The following is a 21,852-nucleotide window of genomic DNA, read 5'->3' as shown; positions in this document are numbered from 1 at the left end:
GCTAGATGGCTTCTTCTCTCTTTTTGGATCTCAATACAAAGTTTGCCCCCTCTCTTGTGGAGATCTATTCGATGTAATCTTCTTTTTGCGGTGGGTTTGTTGAGACCGATGAATTGTGGGTTTATGATCAAGTCTATCTATGAATAATATTTTAATCTTCTATGAATTCTTTTATGTATGATTGGTTATCTTTGCAAGTCTCTTCGAATTATCCGTTTGGTTTGGCCAATTAGATTGGTAGTTCTTGCCATGGGAGAAGTGCTTAGCTTTGGGTTCGATCTTGCAGTGTCCTTTCCCAGTGACAGAAGGGGCAGCAAGGCACGTATTGCATCGTTGCCATCGAGGATAACAAGATGGGGTTTATTTCATATTGTTTATCTCTCTACATCATGTCATCTTGCTTAAAGCGTTACTCTGTTTTTAACTTAATACTCTAGATGCTTGTTGGATAGCGGTCGATGAGTGGAGTAATAGTAGTAGATGCAGAATCGTTTCGGTCTACTTGTCACAGATGTGATGCCTATATACATGATCATGCCTAGATATTCTCATAACTATGTTCAATTCTGTCAATTGCTCAACAGTAATTTGTTCACCCACCGTAGAATACTTATGCTCTTGAGAGAAGCCACTAGTGAAACCTATGGCCCCGGGGTCTATTCTCATCATATCAATCTCCATCACTTTAATCTTGCTTTGCTTTTTTACTTTGCCTTTTACTTTTCACTTTGCATCTCTATACCAAAAATACCAAAAATATTATATCTATCAGATCTCACTCTCGTAAGTGACCGTGAAGGGATTGACAACCCCTAATCGTGTTGGTTGCGAGTAGCTATCATTTTGTGCAGGTACGAGGGACTTGAGCGTGGCCTCCTACTGGATTGATACCTTGGTTCTCAAAAACTAAGGGAAATACTTACGCTACTCTGCTGCATCATCCTTTCCTCTTCGGGGAAATCCAACGCAAGCTCAAGAGGTAGCAGGCTCCTGTAACACCCACGATGCGGCAATATCTCCCATGTGTCGGAGCACGACTTAGAGGCATAACCGCATGATAGGCATGTCGCAAGAGGGGTAATCTTTACACATCCCATGTACTGATTATGAAAGGGATAAAGAGTTGGCTTACAATCGCCACTTCACACAATACATAAATATATCATACATCATCCAGAATACAATCAAGGTCCGACTACGGAACCAAATAAAGAAAGACAACCCCAAATGCTAGATCCCCGATAACCCAACTGGGCTCCTCTACTGATCAACAGGAAAACGAAACAACACAACGAACAAGATCTTCATCGAGCTCCCACTTGAGCTCGGTTGCGTCACCTGCACTGGTATCATCGGCACCTGCAACTGTTTGGAAGTATCTGTGAGTCACGAGGACTCAGCAATCTCACACCTGCGAGATCAAGACTATTTAACCTTAAAGGTAGGAAAGGGTAGTGAGGTGGAGCTGCAGCAAGCACTAGCATATATGGTGGCTAACTTACGCAAAAGAGAGCGAGAAGAGAAGCAAAGCACGGTCGAGAAGCTAAAGATGATCAAGAAGTGATCCTGAAACTACGTTCAAGCATAACACAAGAACCGTGTTCACTTCCCGGACTCCGTCGGAAAGAGAGTACACACGCGGTTGATTCATTTTAATTAAGTTAAGTGTCAAGTTCTCTACAACCAGACACTAACAAATTCCCATCTGCCCATAACCGCGGGCACGGCTTCCGAAAGTTCAAAACCCTGCAAGGGTGTCCCAACTTAGCCCATCACAAGCTCTCACAGTCAACGAAGGATATTCCTTCTCCCGGGAAGACCCGATCAGTCTCGGAATCCCAGTTACAAGACATTTCGACAATGGTAAAACAAGACCAGCAAGACCGCCCGATGCGCCGACATCCTGATAGGAGCTGCACATATCTCGTTCTTAGGGCAACACTGGATGAACACTATGTATAGCTAAAACATGCCCTCAAGTTTCCCCGAGGTGGCACCGCAAGTGGCTCTGGTTCGGACCAACACTTAGAGAAGCACTGGCCCGCGGGGGTTAAAATAAAGATGACCCTTGAGTCTGCAGAACCCAAGGGAAGGTGATAGGTTGTTAGGCAAATGTAAAAGCAAGGTTGGGCCTTGCTGGAGGAGTTTTATTCAAAGCGAACTGTCAAGGGGTTCCCATAACACACAACCGCGTAAGGAACGCAAAATCAAGGAACATAACACCGGTATGACGGAAACTAGGGCGGCAAGAGTGGAACAAAACACCAGCCATAAGGCCAAGCCTTCCACCCTTTACCAAGTATATAGATGCATTAAAGTAAAAAGATATAATAATGATATCCCAACAATATCCATGCTCCAACATGGAACGAACTCCATCTTCACCTACAACTAGCAACGCTATAAGAGGGACTGAGCAAAGCGGTAACATAGCCAAACAATGGTTTGCTAGGAAGGTGGGTTAGAGGCTTGACAAGGCAATATGGGAGGCAGGATATAGCAAGTGGTAGGTAGCGCGACATACCAATAGAGCGAACAACTAGCAAGCAAAGATAGAAGTGATTTCGAGGGTATGGTCATCTTGCCTGAGATCCCGCAAGGAAGAAGAACGAGTCCATGAAGAAGACAAACGGACGGAGTCGAACGGATCCTCACAACTCCCGAACGAAACCGAAGCTAACGAGAGAAGCAACCCGGAAAGAAACAAGCAACATAGTAAACAACCAAGCATAACATGGCATGATGCACAACCAAGTATGATGCATGTCCGGTTTAAATATGCATGACATGGCAAAGTGCAACAACCAAAACTAAAAATTAAGTGGAGCTCAATATGCAAGAGTTGCATATTGACGGAACACCACATCAATTATTTAGTTCTCTCCCGTTTAGGTACTCAACAGTATTAAATGTTGTTAAACATGGCAAGAGAAGAAGCAAAAGTAAAACCTCTATCTAAACAAGTTTAAATGAGGCCGGAACAAACAACAATTCCGGTAAATCCCCATATGCATTTAGCAATTTAAAGCAAACAACAATTTTAAACATTTTAATTGTTGTTATCATGATGCGATGACATGTGCAAGTTTATGCAATTTTTATTTAAAAGTTGACAAGAGCATTATTAAGCATTTGTCACCGTGGTGGAAAGAAAAGGGGTGCCACGACAACGATAACGAAAACGGTGCCATGGCAACGTTCCCGTTCCGGTAACTCGATTGAGATACCGATGCAAAGCAAAAGTGTGTGGATGCGTGCAAAAGATGGTGGGGCGCTGCCGGATACCGGGTGTCCCATGAGTCGATGGCATGGAAGCGAGAGACACTACGGACACGGTGCAGACAAAGGGTGCATCTCATACAACACAAGCAATCGTTCTCGGACGGTCGTCTCGGGGTTATACCTTCCAAAGGTGCGTTTACGGAGCGATTTGAGTTCGTTAAGGGAAGTAGTGGTTCACGTTCGTTCGGAGAGGTACTTGATGACTTCAAGCCCTTCGGGGTCGACGGTAGTGGTACTTGGTGAAATGCATGTCGACAGTAGTTGTATTCATTTCATCGTGGAAGTAGTGGTACACGGGCCGTAGTCGTACACACCCCGTAGAGGATCGGGGTCGCGGCAAGGAAGTTGACATTCACGGGGTCGACGGTAGGGGCACACACGTTCGGAGAGGAACTCGGTGTTTCGTTGCGGTGTAGGGGTACACGTTTCGAATGTGAACTTGACGAATTCGAATCCCTTCGGGGTTGTCGTGGTACTTGGGGTCTTCGGACCTGCCGGTCTCGTTCTTGCGACATAGTTAAACTTAAAGTTTTTGGTTCATGGGTCTTCGGCGACGTTAGTCGTTTTAGGCATCGGGCGTCGAGGTACTTGGCGTTCTTGGCGATTTCAAAGACGAACGTAGAGGTACATGACGCGTCACCGTGTTGTCGTACACTTGTGGGAAAGGCTGGCACATCCAAAACGAAGCAACACCAAAAAAAGGCCTCGGGTCTTGGTGGATGATGCAGAAGCAAGGTAGCAGCGGCACTCCTCCTGCGGATTGGCGGGTGGCCTGTGGTGGAGGTCAACTCCGACGGGTATGGGCCACCGGGGTCTGAACCGGCCGGGAACGGGCAAGGGCAGTGGAGGCCAGCCGGATCTGGACGGGGTTGATCCCGTGACAGTAGGCAATGGGGCTCGGGTAGAAGAATCGATGGAGCGAGGCATGCTCGAGGGAGAGCTCGGGCGACTACCACTCCGGTAGCTCAACAAGGAGGCAGGGCCGACCGCGGTGAAGTGGAGGGAATGGAGCAGAGGTGGTCGGCGGGCGCTAGGAGGAGGTCGAGGATGGTGCGTCCTTGGGCGCGAGGTGGCGGACGACGAGCTTGCTCCGGCAAGGATGGGTGGGTGGATCGATGGAGGCCTGTGGCGGAGCTTAGGGACGGCGACGCGCGTGGAGGAAGAGGAGCCCGTGCGTGGAGCTGCCGAAGGAGGACCAAGGGTGGTCACAGGGGGCTTGCCGGTGCGAGAGGAGGAGAGGGAGACAAGCGAGAGAGATGGGGAAACGGGTGCGGGGCTTCTCCCTGGAGCGTGAGGAAGAGAGCGAAGCTCTCCTGTGGCGGCGTGAGGGGAGAAGTGGGGATCGAGAGAGAAGCTCCTGGTGCTAGGTTAAGGAGGAGGTGGGCCGGTCCAGTGGGCTACGAGGGAAGATGGGCCGGCCTGGTGGGTTGCTCTGGAATCTCTTTTCCTCTCTCTCTGCAATCTTTTTCCATTTTCTTCAGACAGAAACTTGGAGGAAAAGAAAGAAAGGGGTAGACAGGGAATTTGACAGAGATAAAAATATATTTGGAGTTCTAGAAACATGCGCAGTTTGAATAAACTTGTTTGGGAATTTTTAAGGATATAAAAATAATTCAAGTTTGAATTAAATTCAAACTTGAGCCATTTTTAACCCAACCAAAACAATTCCAAAGGATCTGAAATTTGGCAGAGAGGGTGTAAGCATGGTCGAGAATTTATAGGAAAAGAATGGACATTAATAGAGAAGGGGAAAGTGGCACTTGCAAAAGACACGAAATAGAAGGAAATGAGAAGGAGATGATGCATGGGACAAAGGCATGGGGAATTATTTTGCAAGTGTGTCAAGGTAATTCCACATGAACGGAATATTTTAATATAGCTCCCTAATATTGGGTGGATATGTTATAAAGAGAATCACCATTGTGAATATCCCTCGATTTAAATGGACCGGAGATCCATACGGTTTATATATTTGAGTTGCAAAGATAAATGACATGATGACATGATGCAATGCACATGATGCAAAGATGAATGCAACAAACAAAACAAATTAACCGACGAAACTCGGAAAACCAAGGAAGGAAACTGAAGCTCCGGTCTTGGGGCGTTACAACACTCCACCACTACGGGAAGATCTAGTCCTGAGATCTAGGATGGCACCGGGGAAACGGAAGAGGAAGAGAAGAGGTAAAACTAAGTTGCTTCTTTGACAAACGAGTGAAACCAAAGAACCTTGAAAGTTTAAACCATTTCGAGAAAAGAAAACAACAGAGATGAACGAAGTTGACAACTCTCCGTTAGAAAAGAGGAACGAGGAAGAACAAATTCGGACAGCACTCCAGTTGAAAAGAGATGCAAGACTTGATAAGATGAAAAGAACTTGAGCAGAGGGCACAACACTCCGGTTAAATGGATAAGCACAAAAAGAACAAGGTCCTCACAAACCGAGATGATGAGTGAAGAGAGCAACATCACAATGCCTCCGGAACAAAAGATAGAATGGTGAAAGTAACAAAGAAGAAAACAACATCTTCTACCTCAAATGATCTTGAAAAAGCATCTTTAGGTGAAGGGTCAGACGGAGTTGTTGGAAAACCAAAAACGAAAAGAGTAAGCTTGTAGTGGGCTTATGGAAAACTTCTCAGAACTATGAGGTGAAATTCTGCCACTAACGGAAACAATAGATTGGATTGATATGCACAAGGAGACGAGAAACTCCTTATCGAGATGAGAAGCAGAAATTGGATCATAGATAAGCACCATAATGGCAACATTCCCAATGGAAGGCTTTAGGTGAAATCTATACCAAGATAACTCCCAGGAAGAAAATGATGGGTTTAAATTTCTCATTCCTGACAACTTTTGAATCATGAAACATGAAGGGAAAACTGTCAAGAAAGACATAACGACACCTGAAAAAGATAAGATAGAAAGAATTTCACTTCGGAATGCAAGATGAAGAATACTTGAGCTCCTTTGAAAAGAATCTCGATCAACACTTCGAGAAGGAATTAAATCCTTGATGAGTCATCATGTAGAGCCTCCGTGAAGAACTCCGGTAATAAAAGGATGATCAAACGGAATGAAGGATGAAGAGAATAAGGTTGAAGCCTTGCAATGATTAGATGGATCTTCGTGATGATGAGAGCTTGGAAGTCCGGGAAAAAGAGAAGATGAAATAATTGAAAGCGAGAATTTTGATGAACCTCCGGAATAAGGAATTAATCACTTGGATGAAACAAGAATAAGAATTACATTATGCTTATCCTTCACCAATTAAATTGATGACAAGCAACGGATTTGGCATACTACTCATTCTCATTGGAAATGATAAAGGAGAGATATAGCGCAAACTTGGCAAGGTCTTCAACGATCCACCGGTAGGATTTGGAAAGAACATATGAATTGATATGATAACGAGGAAGAGAAATCTTGAACGAACGACCGTAAGATTTGAAAACGAATGAAGAAAAGATAGCGAAACACTGGGAAGAATTAAAAAATGAACGAAGATACAAGAGAGAATTTGATACAAGAGAACGAAGAGATCACGAGTTGATCAGAGAATACTTGAATGATGCACCGGTAAGATTTGGAGAACAAGAACTGAAAGCTGAGAATGAATAAATCTTCTGAAATGATGGCCTCCAAATAATCAAACTTAAAAGACTCCTGAATTTATCCGGATGGGTGAAAAGAATTCTCACAATCGAAAACAATTATGAGAGGACGGCAACAAGCTAGAACCATGAATCTTGAAGAGAATGGAGCAAGATTGAGAGAAAAATCTTCTTCGGTCTTTAAATATAGAGAATGACGACGAGAAACACCATCAAGCATTGTTTAGACACTCCGGGATGATGAATAGAAAGGTTGAGCCAATGTTGAAAAGAATTTGAAAGATCTTGGAGAAAGCATTTGACTGATGATGAATCATTCTTACGTCAAACCTTGAACTGAATTTGAGAATAACTCCGGGAAAATTGAAGAGTCAGGTAAGATCCTGGGAAAAGACCTGTGGGTTAGGGCCCATTCAAAAGAAACACCATTGAATGATTACTTGAAAGAGAGATTGCACCGGTTGAATAAAATAGCTTGTATGAAATAACATCCTCGAAAGAACTAGAATGAATGCAGAGTGGAAACACGAATCTTCGAGATATCTTCAGCACTCCGGAACAATTGAATAGAAAGCGGGGAATGATTATGAGGTGCACCGGCATGGAAAAAGCATTTGAAATGAGGAAAAGGTATGATCGACAAAGCTTGACTTGAATCCACCGGAGAAGAAAAGAGAACGACGACTAATACACTTGAAGCTCCGTTAGTATCCTCTTGAGAATCATCGGATAAGAACATTGACGGAAAAGAATGGAGAGACTTTCCATCAATAACATGATACTTGATTAAGAAATCTGAGTCCTTGAAGAAAAAGGGTGGGAGGGCGGGAAAACAAAGGCACATTGGGCAGATGGAACAACACCGTTCAGAGAAACTGAGAGGTGCTCTTGCGAATGTTGAAAATGACCGGATCCACTTGAAGAGAAACACGCCGGTTGAAAAAGGATTGACATGACAATCTCGATTATCATGAAGAATTAGTATTCACAAAGAAATATGAGAACACCGCTTAGGAAAGGTATGGAATCAACACTTGACATTGAAGCAACTCGAATACCACAATTGAAAACAAAATAAAGGATTGGCCTGCAAAATAAGCCGGAACAAACATACGATAGATCCCATATCGTATCACGTGTCTGTTGGAAAGATATCCTACGATATACTTGAATTCCCACATATAAACTCCTGAAACTTTCTAGTTAGGCAATCGGGTGTTGGGGATACAGGGGAACCATAATATCTCACCCAAACTAACAATTCCTACATCCAACTGTATCCATCCTTCAACACATAACCAAGAAATCTTCGGAAATCATTTACCTCAACCTTCGAAAAGCATCCGTTATACGAGTTATGGCAATACTCCTGAAATCCCGTCCCAGTACTGGGTGGCGTCAAGGTTATCTCACCAACAACTACATAAAAGATATTTTCGATGTCGGTGAACTCAGGTATTCCAGAACTGTAATGATAAAATTGTGACAACAACACCTCAGAGCTCAACTCCCTGGGACACTGCCACAACCCCTAAATGTCAGGAGGCACCAAGAACAATGTTCTCGTCACAAAATCATCGGAACGATTCCAAGATACCCGCGTGATCCTAAAAAAATAATTCGTGAAATTTGAGGAGAGAAGAGTTAAAACTCTACGTCATGAGGCCCCACCAGAGCGGCGAAGGGACTAAGGAGTAAAAAGAACCCTACTCTTCATATATATAATCCTAAGACTCAAAACATTTTGTTCTACACTCAACAACGTCAACGATTCGATCAAGCAGGGGGCTCCTAAGTCGGGGATGGCTCTGATACCAACTTGTAAGACACACGATGCGGCTATATCTCCCATGTGTCGGAGCACGACTTAGAGGCATAACCGCATGGTAGGCATGTCGCAAGAGGGGTAATCTTTACACATCCCATGTATTGAATAAGAAAGGGATAAAGAGTTGGCTTACAATCGCCACTTCACACAATACATAAATATATCATACATCATCCAGAATACAATCAAGGTCCGACTACGGAATCAAATAAAGAAAGACAACCCCAGATGCTAGATCCCCGATCGCCCCAACTGGGCTCCTCTACTGATCAACAGGAAAGCGAAACAACACAATGAACAAGATCTTCATCGAGCTCCCACTTGAGCTCGGTTACGTCACCTGCACTGGTATCATCGGCACCTGCAATTGTTTGGAAGTATCTGTGAGTCACGAGGACTCAGCAATCTCACACCCGCGAGATCAAGACTATTTAAGATTAAAGGTAGGAAAGGGTAGTGAGGTGGAGCTGCAGCAAGCACTAGCATATATGGTGGCTAACTTACGCAAAAGAGAGCGAGAAAAGAAGCAAAGCACGGTCGAGAAGCTAAAGATGATCAAGAAGTGATCCTGAAACTACTTACGTTCAAGCATAACACAAGAACCGTGTTCACTTCCTGGACTTCGCCGGAAAGAGAGTACACACGCGGTTGATTCATTTTAATTAAGTTAAGTGTCAAGTTCTCTACAACCAGACACTAACAAATTCCCATCTGCCCATAACCGCGGGCACGGCTTTCGAAAGTTCAAAACCCTGTAGGGGTGTCCCAACTTAGCCCATCACAAGCTCTCACGGTCAACGAAGGATATTCCTTCTCCCGGGAAGACCCGATCAGTCTCGGAATCTCGGTTACAAGACATTTCGACAATGGTAAAACAAGACCAGCAAGACCGCCCGATGCGCCGACATCCTGATAGGAGCTGCACCTATCTCGTTCTCAGGGCAACACCGGATGAACACTATGTATAGCTAAAACCTTCCCTCAAGTTTCCCTGAGGTGGCACCGCAAGTGGCTCTGGTTCGGACCAACACTTAGAGAAGCACTGGCCCGCGGGGGTTAAAATAAAGATGACCCTTGAGTCTGCAGAACCCAAGGGAATGTGATAGGTTGTTAGGCAAATGTAAAAGCAAGGTTGGGCCTTGCTGGAGGATTTTTATTCAAAGCGAACTGTCAAGGGGTTCCCATAACACCCAACCACGTAAGGAATGCAAAATCAAGGAACATAACACCGGTATGACGGAAACTTGGGCGACAAGAGTGGAACAAAACACCAGCCATAAGGCCAAGCCTTCCACCCTTTACCAAGTATATAGATGCATTAAAGTAAAAAGATATAATAATGATATCCCAACAATATCCATGCTCCAACATGGAACAAACTCCATCTTCACCTACAACTAGCAACGCTATAACAGGGGCTGAGCAAAGCGGTAACATAGCCAAACAACGGTTTGCTAGGAAGGTGGGTTAGAGGCTTGACAAGGCAATATGGGAGGCATGATATAGCAAGTATTAGGTAGCACGACATAGCAATAGAGCGAACAACTAGCAAGCAAAGATAGAAGTGATTTCGAGGGTATGGTCATCTTGCCTGAGATCCCGCAAGGAAGAAGAACGAGTCCATGAAGAAGACAAATGGACGGAGTCGAACGGATCCTCACAACTCCCGAACCAAACCGAAGCTAACGAGAGAAGCAACCCGGAAAGAAACAAGCAACATAGTAAACAACCAAGCATAACATGGCATGATGCACAACCAAGTATGATGCATGTCCGGTTTAAATATGCATGACATGGCAAAGTGCAACAACCAAAACTAAAAATTAAGTGGAGCTCAATATGCAACGGGTTGCATATTGACGGAACACCACATCAATTATTTAGTTCTCTCCCGTTTAGGTACCCAACAATATTAAATGTTGCTAAACATGGCAAGAGAAGAAGCAAAAGTAAAACCTCTATCTAAACAAGTTTAAATGAGGCTGGAACAAACAACAATTCCAGTAAATCCCCATATGCATTTAGCAATTTAAAGCAAACAACAATTTTAAATATTTTAATTGTTGTTATCATGATGCGGATGACATGTGCAAGTTTATGCAATTTTTATTAAAAAGTTGACAAGAGCATTATGAAGCATTTGTCACCGTGGTGGAAAGAAAAGGGGTGCCACGGTAATGATAACGAAAACAGTGCCACGACAACGTTCCCGTTTTGGTAACTCGATTGAGATACCGATGCAAAGGAAAAGTGTGCGGATGCGTGCAAAAGATGGTGGGGCGCTGCCGGATACCGGGTGTCCCATGAGTCGATGGCATGGAAGCGTGAGACACTATGGACACGGTGCAGACAAAGGGTGCATCTCATACAACACAAGCAATCGTTCTCGAACGGTCGTCACGGGGTTATACCTTCCAAAGGTGCGTTTACGGAGTGGTTTGAGTTCGTTAAGGGAAGTAGTGGTTCACGTTCGTCCGGAGAAGTACTTGATGACTCCAAGCCCTTCGGGGTCGACGGTAGTGGTACTTGGTGAAATGCATGTCGACGGTAGTTGTACTCATTTCATCGTGGAAGTAGTGGTACACGGGCCGTAGTCGTACACACCCCGTAGAGGATCGGGGTCGCGGCGAGGAAGTTGACATCCACGGGGTCGACGGTAGGGGCACACACGTTCGGAGAGGAACTCAGCATTTCGTTGCATTGTAGGGGTACACGTTTCGAAGGTGAACTTGACGAATTCGAATCCCTTCGGGGTTGTCATGGTACTTGGGGTCTTCGGACCCGCCGGTCTCGTTCTTGCGACATAGTTGAACTTGAAGTTTTTGGTTCATGGGTCTTCGGCGACGGTAGTCGTTCTAGGCATCGGGCGTCGAGGTACTTGGCGTTCTTGGCGATTCCCAAGACGAAGGTAGAGGTACATGATGTTGGAAATATGCCCTAGAGGCAATAATAAATTAGTTATTATTATTATATTTCATTGCTCATGATAATCGTTTATTATCCATGCTAGAATTGTATTGATAGGAAACTCAGATACATGTGTGGATACATAGACAACACCATGTCCCTAGTAAGCCTCTAGTTGACTAGCTCGTTGATCAATAGATGGTTACGGTTTTCTGACCATGGACATTGGATGTCGTTGATAACGGGATCACATCATTAGGAGAATGATGTGATGGACAAGACCCAATCCTAAGCCTAGCACAAAGATCGTGTAGTTCGTTTGCTAAAGCTTTTCTAATGTCAAGTATCATTTGCTTAGACCATGAGATTGTGCAACTCCCGGATACCGTAGGAGTGCTTTGGGTGTGCCAAACGTCACAACATAACTGGGTGGCTATAAAGGTACACTACAGGTATCTCCGAAAGTGTCTGTTGGGTTGGCACGAATCGAGACTGGGATTTGTCACTCTGTGTAAACGGAGAGGTATCTCTGGGCCCACTCGGTAGGACATCATTATAATGTGCACAATGTGATCAAGGAGTTGATCAGGGGATGATGTGTTATGGAACGAGTAAAGAGACTTGCCGGTAACGAGATTGAACAAGGTATCGGGATACCGACGATCGAATCTCAGGCAAGTATCATACCGATGGACAAAGGGAATTGTATACGGGATTGATTGAATCCTTGACATCATGGTTCATCCGATGATATCATCGTGGAACATGTGGGAGCCAACATGGGTATCCAGATCCCGCTGTTGGTTATTGGCCGAAGAGTTGTCTCGGTCATGTCTGCATGGTTCCCGAACCCGTAGGGTCTACACACTTAAGGTTCGATGACGCTAGGGTTATAGGGAAAGTATGTACGCGGTTACCGAATGTTGTTTGGAGTCCCGGATGAGATCCCGGACGTCACGAGGAGTTCCGGAATGGTCCAGAGGTAAAGATTGATATATAAGAAGTATGGTTTTGGCCACCGGAAGTGTTCCGGGCATCACCGGTAGTGTACCGGGACCACCGGAGGGGTCCGGGGGTCCACCAGGTGGGGCCACCAGCCCCGGAGGCTTACATGGGCCAATAGTGGGAAGGGACCAGCCCCTAGGTGGGCTGGGGCGCCTCCCACCAAGGCCCAAGGCGTCCTCAAGAGGAGAGGGGGCAAACCCTAGGCGCAGATGGGCCCTAAAGCCCACCCTAGGTGCGCCCCCTCTCTCTCCCCCTTGGACGCCTCCCAGATGGGATCTGGGGGCTGCCGCCACCCCTAGGGAGGGAACCCTAGGTGGGGGTGCAGCCCCTCCCCTTCCCCTATATATACTTGAGCAAAGGGGCAGCCCAAGAGACGATTCAATCTCCCTGTTGGCGCAGCCCTACCCCTCTTCCTCCTCGTCTCTCGTAGTGCTTGGCGAAGCCCTGCTGGAGTCCCGCTGTCCTCCACCACCATCACGCCGTCGTGCTGCTGCTGGATGGAGTCTTCCCCAACCTCTACTTCTCCCCTTGCTGGATCAAGGCGTAGGAGACGTCACCGGGCTGTACGTGTGTTGAACACGGAGGTGCCGTCCGTTCGACACTAGGATCATCGGTGATTTGGATCACGACGAGTACGACTCCATCAACCCCGTTCACTTGAATGCTTCCGCTTAGCGATCTACAAGGGTATGTAGATGCACTCTCCTTCCCTCATTGCTAGATTACTCCATAGATTGATCTTGGTGATGCGTAGAAAATTTTGAATTTCTGCTACGTTTCCAATAACATGACGCGTCACCGTGTTGTCGTACACTTGTGGGAAAGGCTGGCACATCCAAAACGAAGCAACACCAAAAAAGGCCTCAGGTCTTGGTGGACGATGCAAAAGCAAGGTAGCAGCGGCACTCCTCCAGCGGCTTGGTGGGTGGCCTGTGGTGGAGGTCAACTCCGACAGGGATGGGCCACCGGGGTCAGAACTGGCCGGGAACGGGCAAGGGCAGCGGAGGCCAGCCAGATCTGGACGGGGTTGACCTGCATCTTGACGATCCCGTGACAGCAGGCAATGGGGCTCGGGCAGAAGAATCGATGGAGCGAGGCACTCTCGAGGGAGAGCTCGGCGACTACCTCTCCGGCAGCTCGACAAGGAGGCAGGGCCAGTCGTGGTGCAGTGGAGGAAATGGAGCAAAGGTGGTCAGCAGGTGCTAGGAGGAGGTCAAGGATGGTGCGTCCTTGGGCGCGAGGTGGCGGACGGCGAGCTTGCTCCGGCAAGGATGGGTGGGTGGATCGATTGAGGCCTATGGCGGAGCTTAGGGACGGCGGCGCGCGTGGAGGAAGAGGAGCCCGGGCGTGGAGCTGACGAAGGAGGACCAAGGGAGGTCACAAGGGGCTCGCCGGTGAGAGAGGAGGAGAGGGAGACAAGCGAGAGAGGTGGGGAAATGTGTGCGGGGCTTCTCCCTGGAGCGTGAGGAAGAGAGCGAAGCTCTCCTGTGGCGGCGCGAGGGGAGAAGTGGGGATCGAGAGAGAAGCTCCTTGTGCTAGGTTAAGGAGGAGGTGGGCCGGTCCAGTGGGCTGCGGGGGAAGATGGGCCGGTCTGGTGGGCTGCTCTGGAATCTCTTTTCCTCTCTCTCTCTGTCTGCAATCTTTTTCCATTTTCTTCAGACAGAAACTTGGAGGAAAAGAAAGAAAGGGGTAGACAGGGAATTTGATAGAGATAAAAATATATTTGGAGTTCTGGAAACATGCACAGTTTGAGTAAACTTGTTTGGGCATTTTTAAGGATATAAAAATAATTCAAGTTTGAATTAAATTCAAACTTGAGCCATTTTTTAACCCAACCAAAACAATTCCAAAGGATCTGAAATTTGGCAGAGAGGGTGTAGGCATGGTCGAGAATTTATAGGAAAAGAATGGACATTAATAGAGAAGGGGATAGTGGCACTTGCAAAAGACAGGAAATAAAAGGGAAGGAGAAGGAGATGATGCATGGGACAAAGGCATGTGGAATTATTTTGCAAGTGTGTCAAGGTAATTCCACATGAATGGAATATTTTAATATAGCTCCCTAATATTGGGAGGATATGTTATAAAGAGAATCATCATTCTGAATATCCCTCGATTTAAATGGACCGAAGATCCATATGGTTTATATATTTGAGTTGCAAAGATAAATGACATGATGATATGATGTAATGCACACGATGCAAAGATGAATGCAACAGACAAAACAAATTACCCGACGAAACTCGAAAACCCATGGAAGGCAATTGAAGCTCCGATCTTGGGGTGTTACAGCTCTGCTGGGCTGGCACTGCGAGGTGCTACCTTCAGGGGGGCGCCGCTTGGTGAGGAACCCGGCCCCGGGTCCCGTCGTCGACCCAGAGCTCCTTTGGTGGCGTTCGTGTGGGCCACTTTCGGTGCGGAGAGAGACGGCCCCGCCGGAGGTGGTACATCGCCGTGTCTGGGAGGAGGACGAGCACGTCCGTCGCTACATGGCTGCTATGGACGTCAGGTTCTCCAATACCTGGCAAGTTCTTCGGGGATCTCACCCGATCTATGATCCTCTGATGCTTCCTTATCTTTGGGTGTCCACCGCCCGCGCCTCAGGAACCGCGAGTGAACTAGATTATTCGATAGTATTCGATCTATATTAGCTAGCTAGTGATGTATTCGATAATCTTCCAGACGATGTATTCGAGATTATATATATATATATATATATATATATATATATATATATATATATATATATATATATATATATATTATTTGATAATATTCGAGACGATGTATTCGAGATTATATTTGATGATGCATATTATCTACTATGATTCAGTTTTTTCTTTCAAGATGCATATATATTATCTACTATTATTCGAGATGTATATGCAATTATCTACTATTATTTGACATGCGTACTAAATTGTTTTATATTTCTTCTAGATTAGTTAAATAAAAGCTATGACGGATAATACCGGTAGAGAAGGAGAAGAGGCCCTGTTCAAGATCATACGCTCCCCTCGCCGGCCAGATGATCAGAATGAAGAAGATGACGACTCCCAATATCTGAACAATACCAGGGAGGGTGATATGATATTCGATCAAGACGACCGAATTGATGAAGTCTAGAACTATGATGATCTCGAAATAACAAATATCGGCGAGGTATATTTATAGAAGCAGGCATCTGGTGATCATCACATGTTTTAAATGATTTTGTGTGTGTATATTAACGAATCGATCTTTCTTCTTTCGGGCCTCCAGATTGAGAAAATCTTCTACAGGTAGCAGGACAGTGCGAGACCTGGCCAAAAAGTTGAAGGAGGGCATACAGTACAACATCGATGCCATCAAACATAATGGCGAACCAATCGCGCCTAAGAAGAATGTGGGTGTCGGTGTCAAAACCGGCGGATCTCGGGTAGGGGGTCCCGAACTGTGCGTCTAGACCGGATGGTAACAGGAGGCAAGGAACATGATGTTTTACCCAGGTTCGGGCCCTCTTGATGGAGGTAAAACCCTATGTCCTGCTTGATTAATATTGATGATATGGGTAGTACAAGAGTAGATCTACCATGAGATCAAGGAGGCTAAACCCTAGAAGCTAGCCTATGGTATGATTGTTGTATGATGAAGTTGTCCTACGGACTAAAACCATCCGGTTTATATAGACACCGGAGAGGGTTAGGGTTACACAAAGTCGGTTACAATGGTAGGAGATCTTGAATATCCGCATCGCCAAGCTTGCCTTCCACGCCAAGGAAAGTCCCATCCGGACATGGGACGAAGTCTTCAATCTTGTATCTTCATAGTCCTAGAGTCTGGCTGAAGGTATAGTCCGGCTACCCGAACACCCCCTAATCCAGGACTCCCTCAGTAGCCCCTGAACCAGGCTTCAATGACGACGAGTCCAGCGCGTAGATTGTCTTCGGCATTGCAAGGCGGGTTCCTCCTCCAAATTGTTCATAAAAGTTTGTAAACACCAAGAGTAGTGTCCGGCTCTGCAAAATAAGTCGCCACGTATTGCCACATAGAGAATAATATTAACACAAATCTAATCCGCTGACGTATTCCGCAGCATGACATCACACTACGGCCAAGCTTTTATTCGAATCGTTTTCACTTTTCCACCTCAGCGTGTTTTGCGAGGCGGTTTCCTTGGCACGTCTTGTCAAAGCAGAGATCGTGTCCCCTTTATTTACGGGATTCTCATCAATACGGACGTGGGTAACCCAATCGTGTCCGTTAGCATGTCTTCTCGATTAAAGGCGAGTCCCAAACGGTTATGGGGAGGGCTCCTGGTATTCAACCTCTTATAAAGAGACCAAGGCCTTACTGTTGGAAATATGCCCTAGAGGCAATAATAAAAGCATTATTATTATATTTCCTTGTTCATGATAATTGTCTTTATTCATGCTATAATTGTGTTATCCGGAAATCGTAATACATGTGTGAAAAACAGACATCAACATGTCCCTAGTGAGCCTCTAGTTGACTAGCTCGTTGATCAACAGATAGTCATGGTTTCCTGACTATGGACACTGGATGTCATTGATAACGAGATCACATCATTAGGAGAATGATGTGATGGACAAGACCCAATCCTAAACATAGCACAAGATCGTATAGTTCATTTGCTAGAGTTTTCCAATGTCAAGTATCTTTTCCTTAGACCATGAGATCGTGTAACTCCCGGATACCGTAGGAATGCTTTGGGTATGCCAAACATCACAACGTAACTGGGTGACTATAAAGGTAGACTACGGGTATCTCCGAAAGTGTCTGTTGGGTGACATGGATCAAGACTGGGATTTGTCACTCCGTATGACGAAGAGGTATCACTGGGCCCACTCGGTAATGCATCATCATAATGAGCTCAGAGTGACCAAGTGTCTGGTCACGGGATCATGCATTACGGTACGAGTAAAGTGACTTGCCGGTAACGAGATTGAACGAGGTATTGGGATACCGACGATCGAATCTCGGGCAAGTAACATATCGATAGACAAAGGGAATAGCGTACGGGGTTGATAGAATCCTCGACATCGTGGTTCATCCGATGAGATCATCGTGGAGCATGTGGGAGCCAACATGGGTATCCAGATCCCGCTGTTGGTTATTGACCGGAGAGTCGTCTCGGTCATGTCTGCTTGTCTCCCGAACCCGTAGGGTCTACACACTTAAGGTTCAGTTACGCTAGGGTTGTAGGGATATGTATATGCAGTAACCCGAATGTTGTTCGGAGTCCCGGATGAGATCCCGGACGTCACGAGGAGTTCCGGAATGGTCCGGAGGTAAAGATTTATATATGGGAAGTCCTGTTTCGGGCATCGGGACAAGTTTCGGGGTTATCGGTATTGTACCGGGACCACCGGAAGGGTCCCGGGGGTCCACCGGGTGGGTCCACCTGTCCCGGGGGGGCCACATGGGTTGTAGGGGGTGCGCCTTGGCCTAATGGGCCAAGGGCACCAGCCCCACATAGGCCCATGCGCCTAGGGTTTGAAGGGGGAAGAGTCCTAGGAGGGGAAGGCACCTCCTAGGTGCCTTGGGGGGGAGGGAAACCCCCTTGGCCGCCGCACCACCTAGGAGATTGGATCTCCTAGGGCCGGCCACCCCCCCTTGGCCCTCCTATATATAGTGGGGGAGAGGAGGGACTTCATACCTGAACGCCTTGGCCTTTGGTTGCCTCCTTCTCCCTCCCCAACACCTCCTCCACCTCCATAGTGCTTAGCGAAGCTCTGCCGGAGTACTGCAGCTCCATCAACACCACGCCGTCGTGCTGCTGCTGGTGCCATCTCCCTCAACCTCTCCTCCCTCCCTTGCTGGATCAAGAAGGAGGAGACGTGGCTGTTCCGTACGTGTGTTGAACGCGGAGGTGCCGTCCGTTCGGCGCTGGTCATCGGTGATTTGGATCACGTCGAGTACGACTACATCATCACCGTTCTTTTGAACGCTTCCGCTCGCGATCTACAAAGGTATGTAGATGCATCTAATCACTCGTTGCTAGATGAACTCCTAGATGATCTTGGTGAAACGAGTAGGAAAAAATTTGTTTTTTGCAACGTTCCCCAACAGTGGCATCATGAGCTAGGTCTATGCGTAGTTCTTCTTGCGCGAGTAGAACACAATTTGTTGTGGGCGTAGATTTGTCAACTTTCTTGCCGTTACTAGTCCTTTGTTGCTTCAGCGGTATTGTGGGATGAAGCGGCCCGGACCAACCTTACACGTACGCTTACGTGAGACCGGTTCCACCGACTAACATGCACTAGTTGCATAAGGTGGCTGGCGGGTGTCTGTCTCTCCCACTTTAGTTGGAGCGGAATCGATGAACAGGGTCCTTACGAAGGGTAAATAGAAGTTGACAAATCACGTTGTGGCTTTAACGTAGGTAAGAAGACGTTCTTGCTAGAACCCTAATTCAGCCACGTAAAACTTGCAACAACAATTAGAGGACGTCTAACTTGTTTTTGCAGCAAGTGGTTTGTGATATGATATGGCCAAAGTTGTGATGAATGATGAATGATCTATATGTGATGTATGAGATGTTCATGCTATTGTAATAGGAATCACGACTTGCATGTCGATGAGTATGACAACCGGCAGGAGCCATAGGAGTTGTCTTTATTCTTTTATAATGACATGCGTGTCATCGAGAAACGCTATGTAAATTACTTTACTTTATTGCTAAACGCGTTAGCCATAGTAGTAGAAGTAATAGTTGGCGAGCAACTTCATGGAGACACGATGATGGAGATCATGATGATGGAGATCATGGTGTCAAGCCGGTGACAAGATGATCATGGAGCCCCAAGATGGAGATCAAAGGAGCTATGTGATATTGGCCATATCATGTCACGTTTATTATTTGATTGCATGTAATGTTTATCATGTTTTGCATCTTGTTTACTTAGAACGACGGTAGTAAATAAGATGATCCCTCACAATAAATTCAAGAAGTGTTCCCCCTAACTGTGCACCGTTGCGACAGTTCGCTGTTTCAAAACACCACGTGATGATCGGGTGTTTTATTCAGACGTTCACATACAACGGGTGTAAGACAGATTTACACATGCAAACACTTAGGTTGACTTGACGAGCCTAGCATGTACAGACATGGCCTCGGAACACAGAAGACCGAAAGGTCGAGCATGAGTCGTATAGAAGATACGATCAACATGAAGATGTTCACTGATGTTGACTAGTCCGTCTCACGTGATGATCGGACACGGTCTAGTTTAACTCGGATCATGTAATACTTAGATGAATGGAGGGATGTCTAATCTAAGTGGGAGTTCACTAATAATTTGATTAGTTGAACTTAATTATCATGAACTTAGTCTAAAATCTTTGCAATATGTCTTGTAGATCAAATGGCCAACGTAGTCCTCAACTTCAACGCGTTCCTAGAGAAAACTAAGCTGAAAGACGATGGCAGCAACTATACGGACTGGGTCCGGAACTTGAGGATCATCCTCATAGCTGCCAAGAAAGATTATGTCCTACAAGCACCGCTTGGTGACGCACCCGTTCTCCCTGCAGAACAAGATGTTATGAACGCTTGGCAGGCACGTTTCGATGACTACTCCCTCGTTCAGTGCGGCATGCTTTACAGCCTAGAGCCGGGGCTCCAAAAGCGTTTTGAGAGACATGGAGCATATGAGATGTTCGAAGAGCTGAAAATGGTTTTCCAAGCTCATGCCCGGGTCGAGAGATATGAAGTCTCTGACAAATTCTTCAGTTGTAAGATGGAGGAAAACAGTTCTGTCAGTGAGCACATACTCACTATGTCTGGGTTGCATAACCGCTTGACTCAGCTGGGAGTTAATCTCCCGGATGATGCGGTCATTGACAGAATCCTCCAGTCGCTTCCACCAAGCTACAAGAGCTTTGTGATGAACTTCAATATGCAGGGGATGGAAAAGACCATTTCTGAAGTATTTGCTATGCTGAAATCAGCAGAGGTAGAAGTCAGGAAGGAACATCAAGTGTTGATGGTCAATAATACCACTAAGTTCAAGAAAGGCAAGGGTAAAAAGAACTTCAAGAAGGACGGCAAGGAGGTTGCCGCGCCCGGCAAGCAAGCTGCCGGGAAGAAGCCAAAGAATGGACCCAAGCCCGAGACTGAGTGCTTTTATTGCAAGGGAAGCGGTCACTGGAAGCGGAACTGCCCTAAGTACTTAGCGGATAAGAAGGCCGGCAAAACGAAAGGTATATGTGATATACATGTAATTGATGTGTACCTTACTAGTGCCCGTAGTGGCTCCTGGGTATTTGATACCGGTGCAGTTGCTCACATTTGTAACTCAAAGCAGGGGCTGCGGAATAAGCGGAAACTGGCAAAGGACGAGGTGACGATGCGCGTCGGGAATGGTTCCAAGGTCAATGTGATCGCCGTCGGCACGCTGCCTCTGCATCTCCCTTCGGGATTAGTTTTAAACCTTAATAATTGTTATTAAGTGCCAGCTTTGAGCATGAACATTGTATCGGGATCTCGTTTAATTCGAGATGGCTACTCTTTTAAATCTGAGAATAATGGTTGTTCCATTTTTATGAGAGATATGTTTTATGGTCATGCTCCTATGGTGAATGGTTTATTCTTTATGAATCTCGAACGTGATGCTACACATGTTCATAATGTGAGTACCAAAAGAAGTAAGGTTGATAATGATAGTCCCACATACTTGTGGCACTGCCGCCTTGGTCACATAGGTGTCAAACGCATGAAGAAGCTCCATGCTGATGGACTTTTAGAGTCTCTTGATTATGAATCATTTGACACGTGCGAACCATGCCTTATGGGTAAAATGACCAAGACTCCGTTCTCAGGAACAATGGAGCGAGCAACCGACTTATTGGAAATCATACATACTGATGTGTGCGGTCCGATGAGTGTTGAGGCTCGCGGTGGCTATCGTTATGTTCTCACTCTCACTGATGATTTAAGTAGGTATGGGTATATCTACTTAATGAAACACAAGTCTGAAACCTTTGAAAAGTTCAAGGAATTTCAGAGTGAGGTTGAAAATCAACGTGACAGGAAAATCAAGTTTCTGCGATCAGATCGTGGAGGAGAATACTTGAGTCACGAGTTTGGGGCACACTTAAGAAAATGTGGAATAGTTTCACAACTCACGCCGCCTGGAACACCTCAGCGTAATGGTGTGTCCGAACGTCGTAATCGCACTCTGTTAGATATGGTGTGATCTATGATGT

This window comes from Triticum dicoccoides, chromosome 5A (assembly GCF_002162155.2).
Source record: "Triticum dicoccoides isolate Atlit2015 ecotype Zavitan chromosome 5A, WEW_v2.0, whole genome shotgun sequence".
Classification (NCBI taxonomy): domain Eukaryota; kingdom Viridiplantae; phylum Streptophyta; class Magnoliopsida; order Poales; family Poaceae; genus Triticum; species Triticum dicoccoides.
This window is presented reverse-complemented; position numbering follows the sequence as displayed.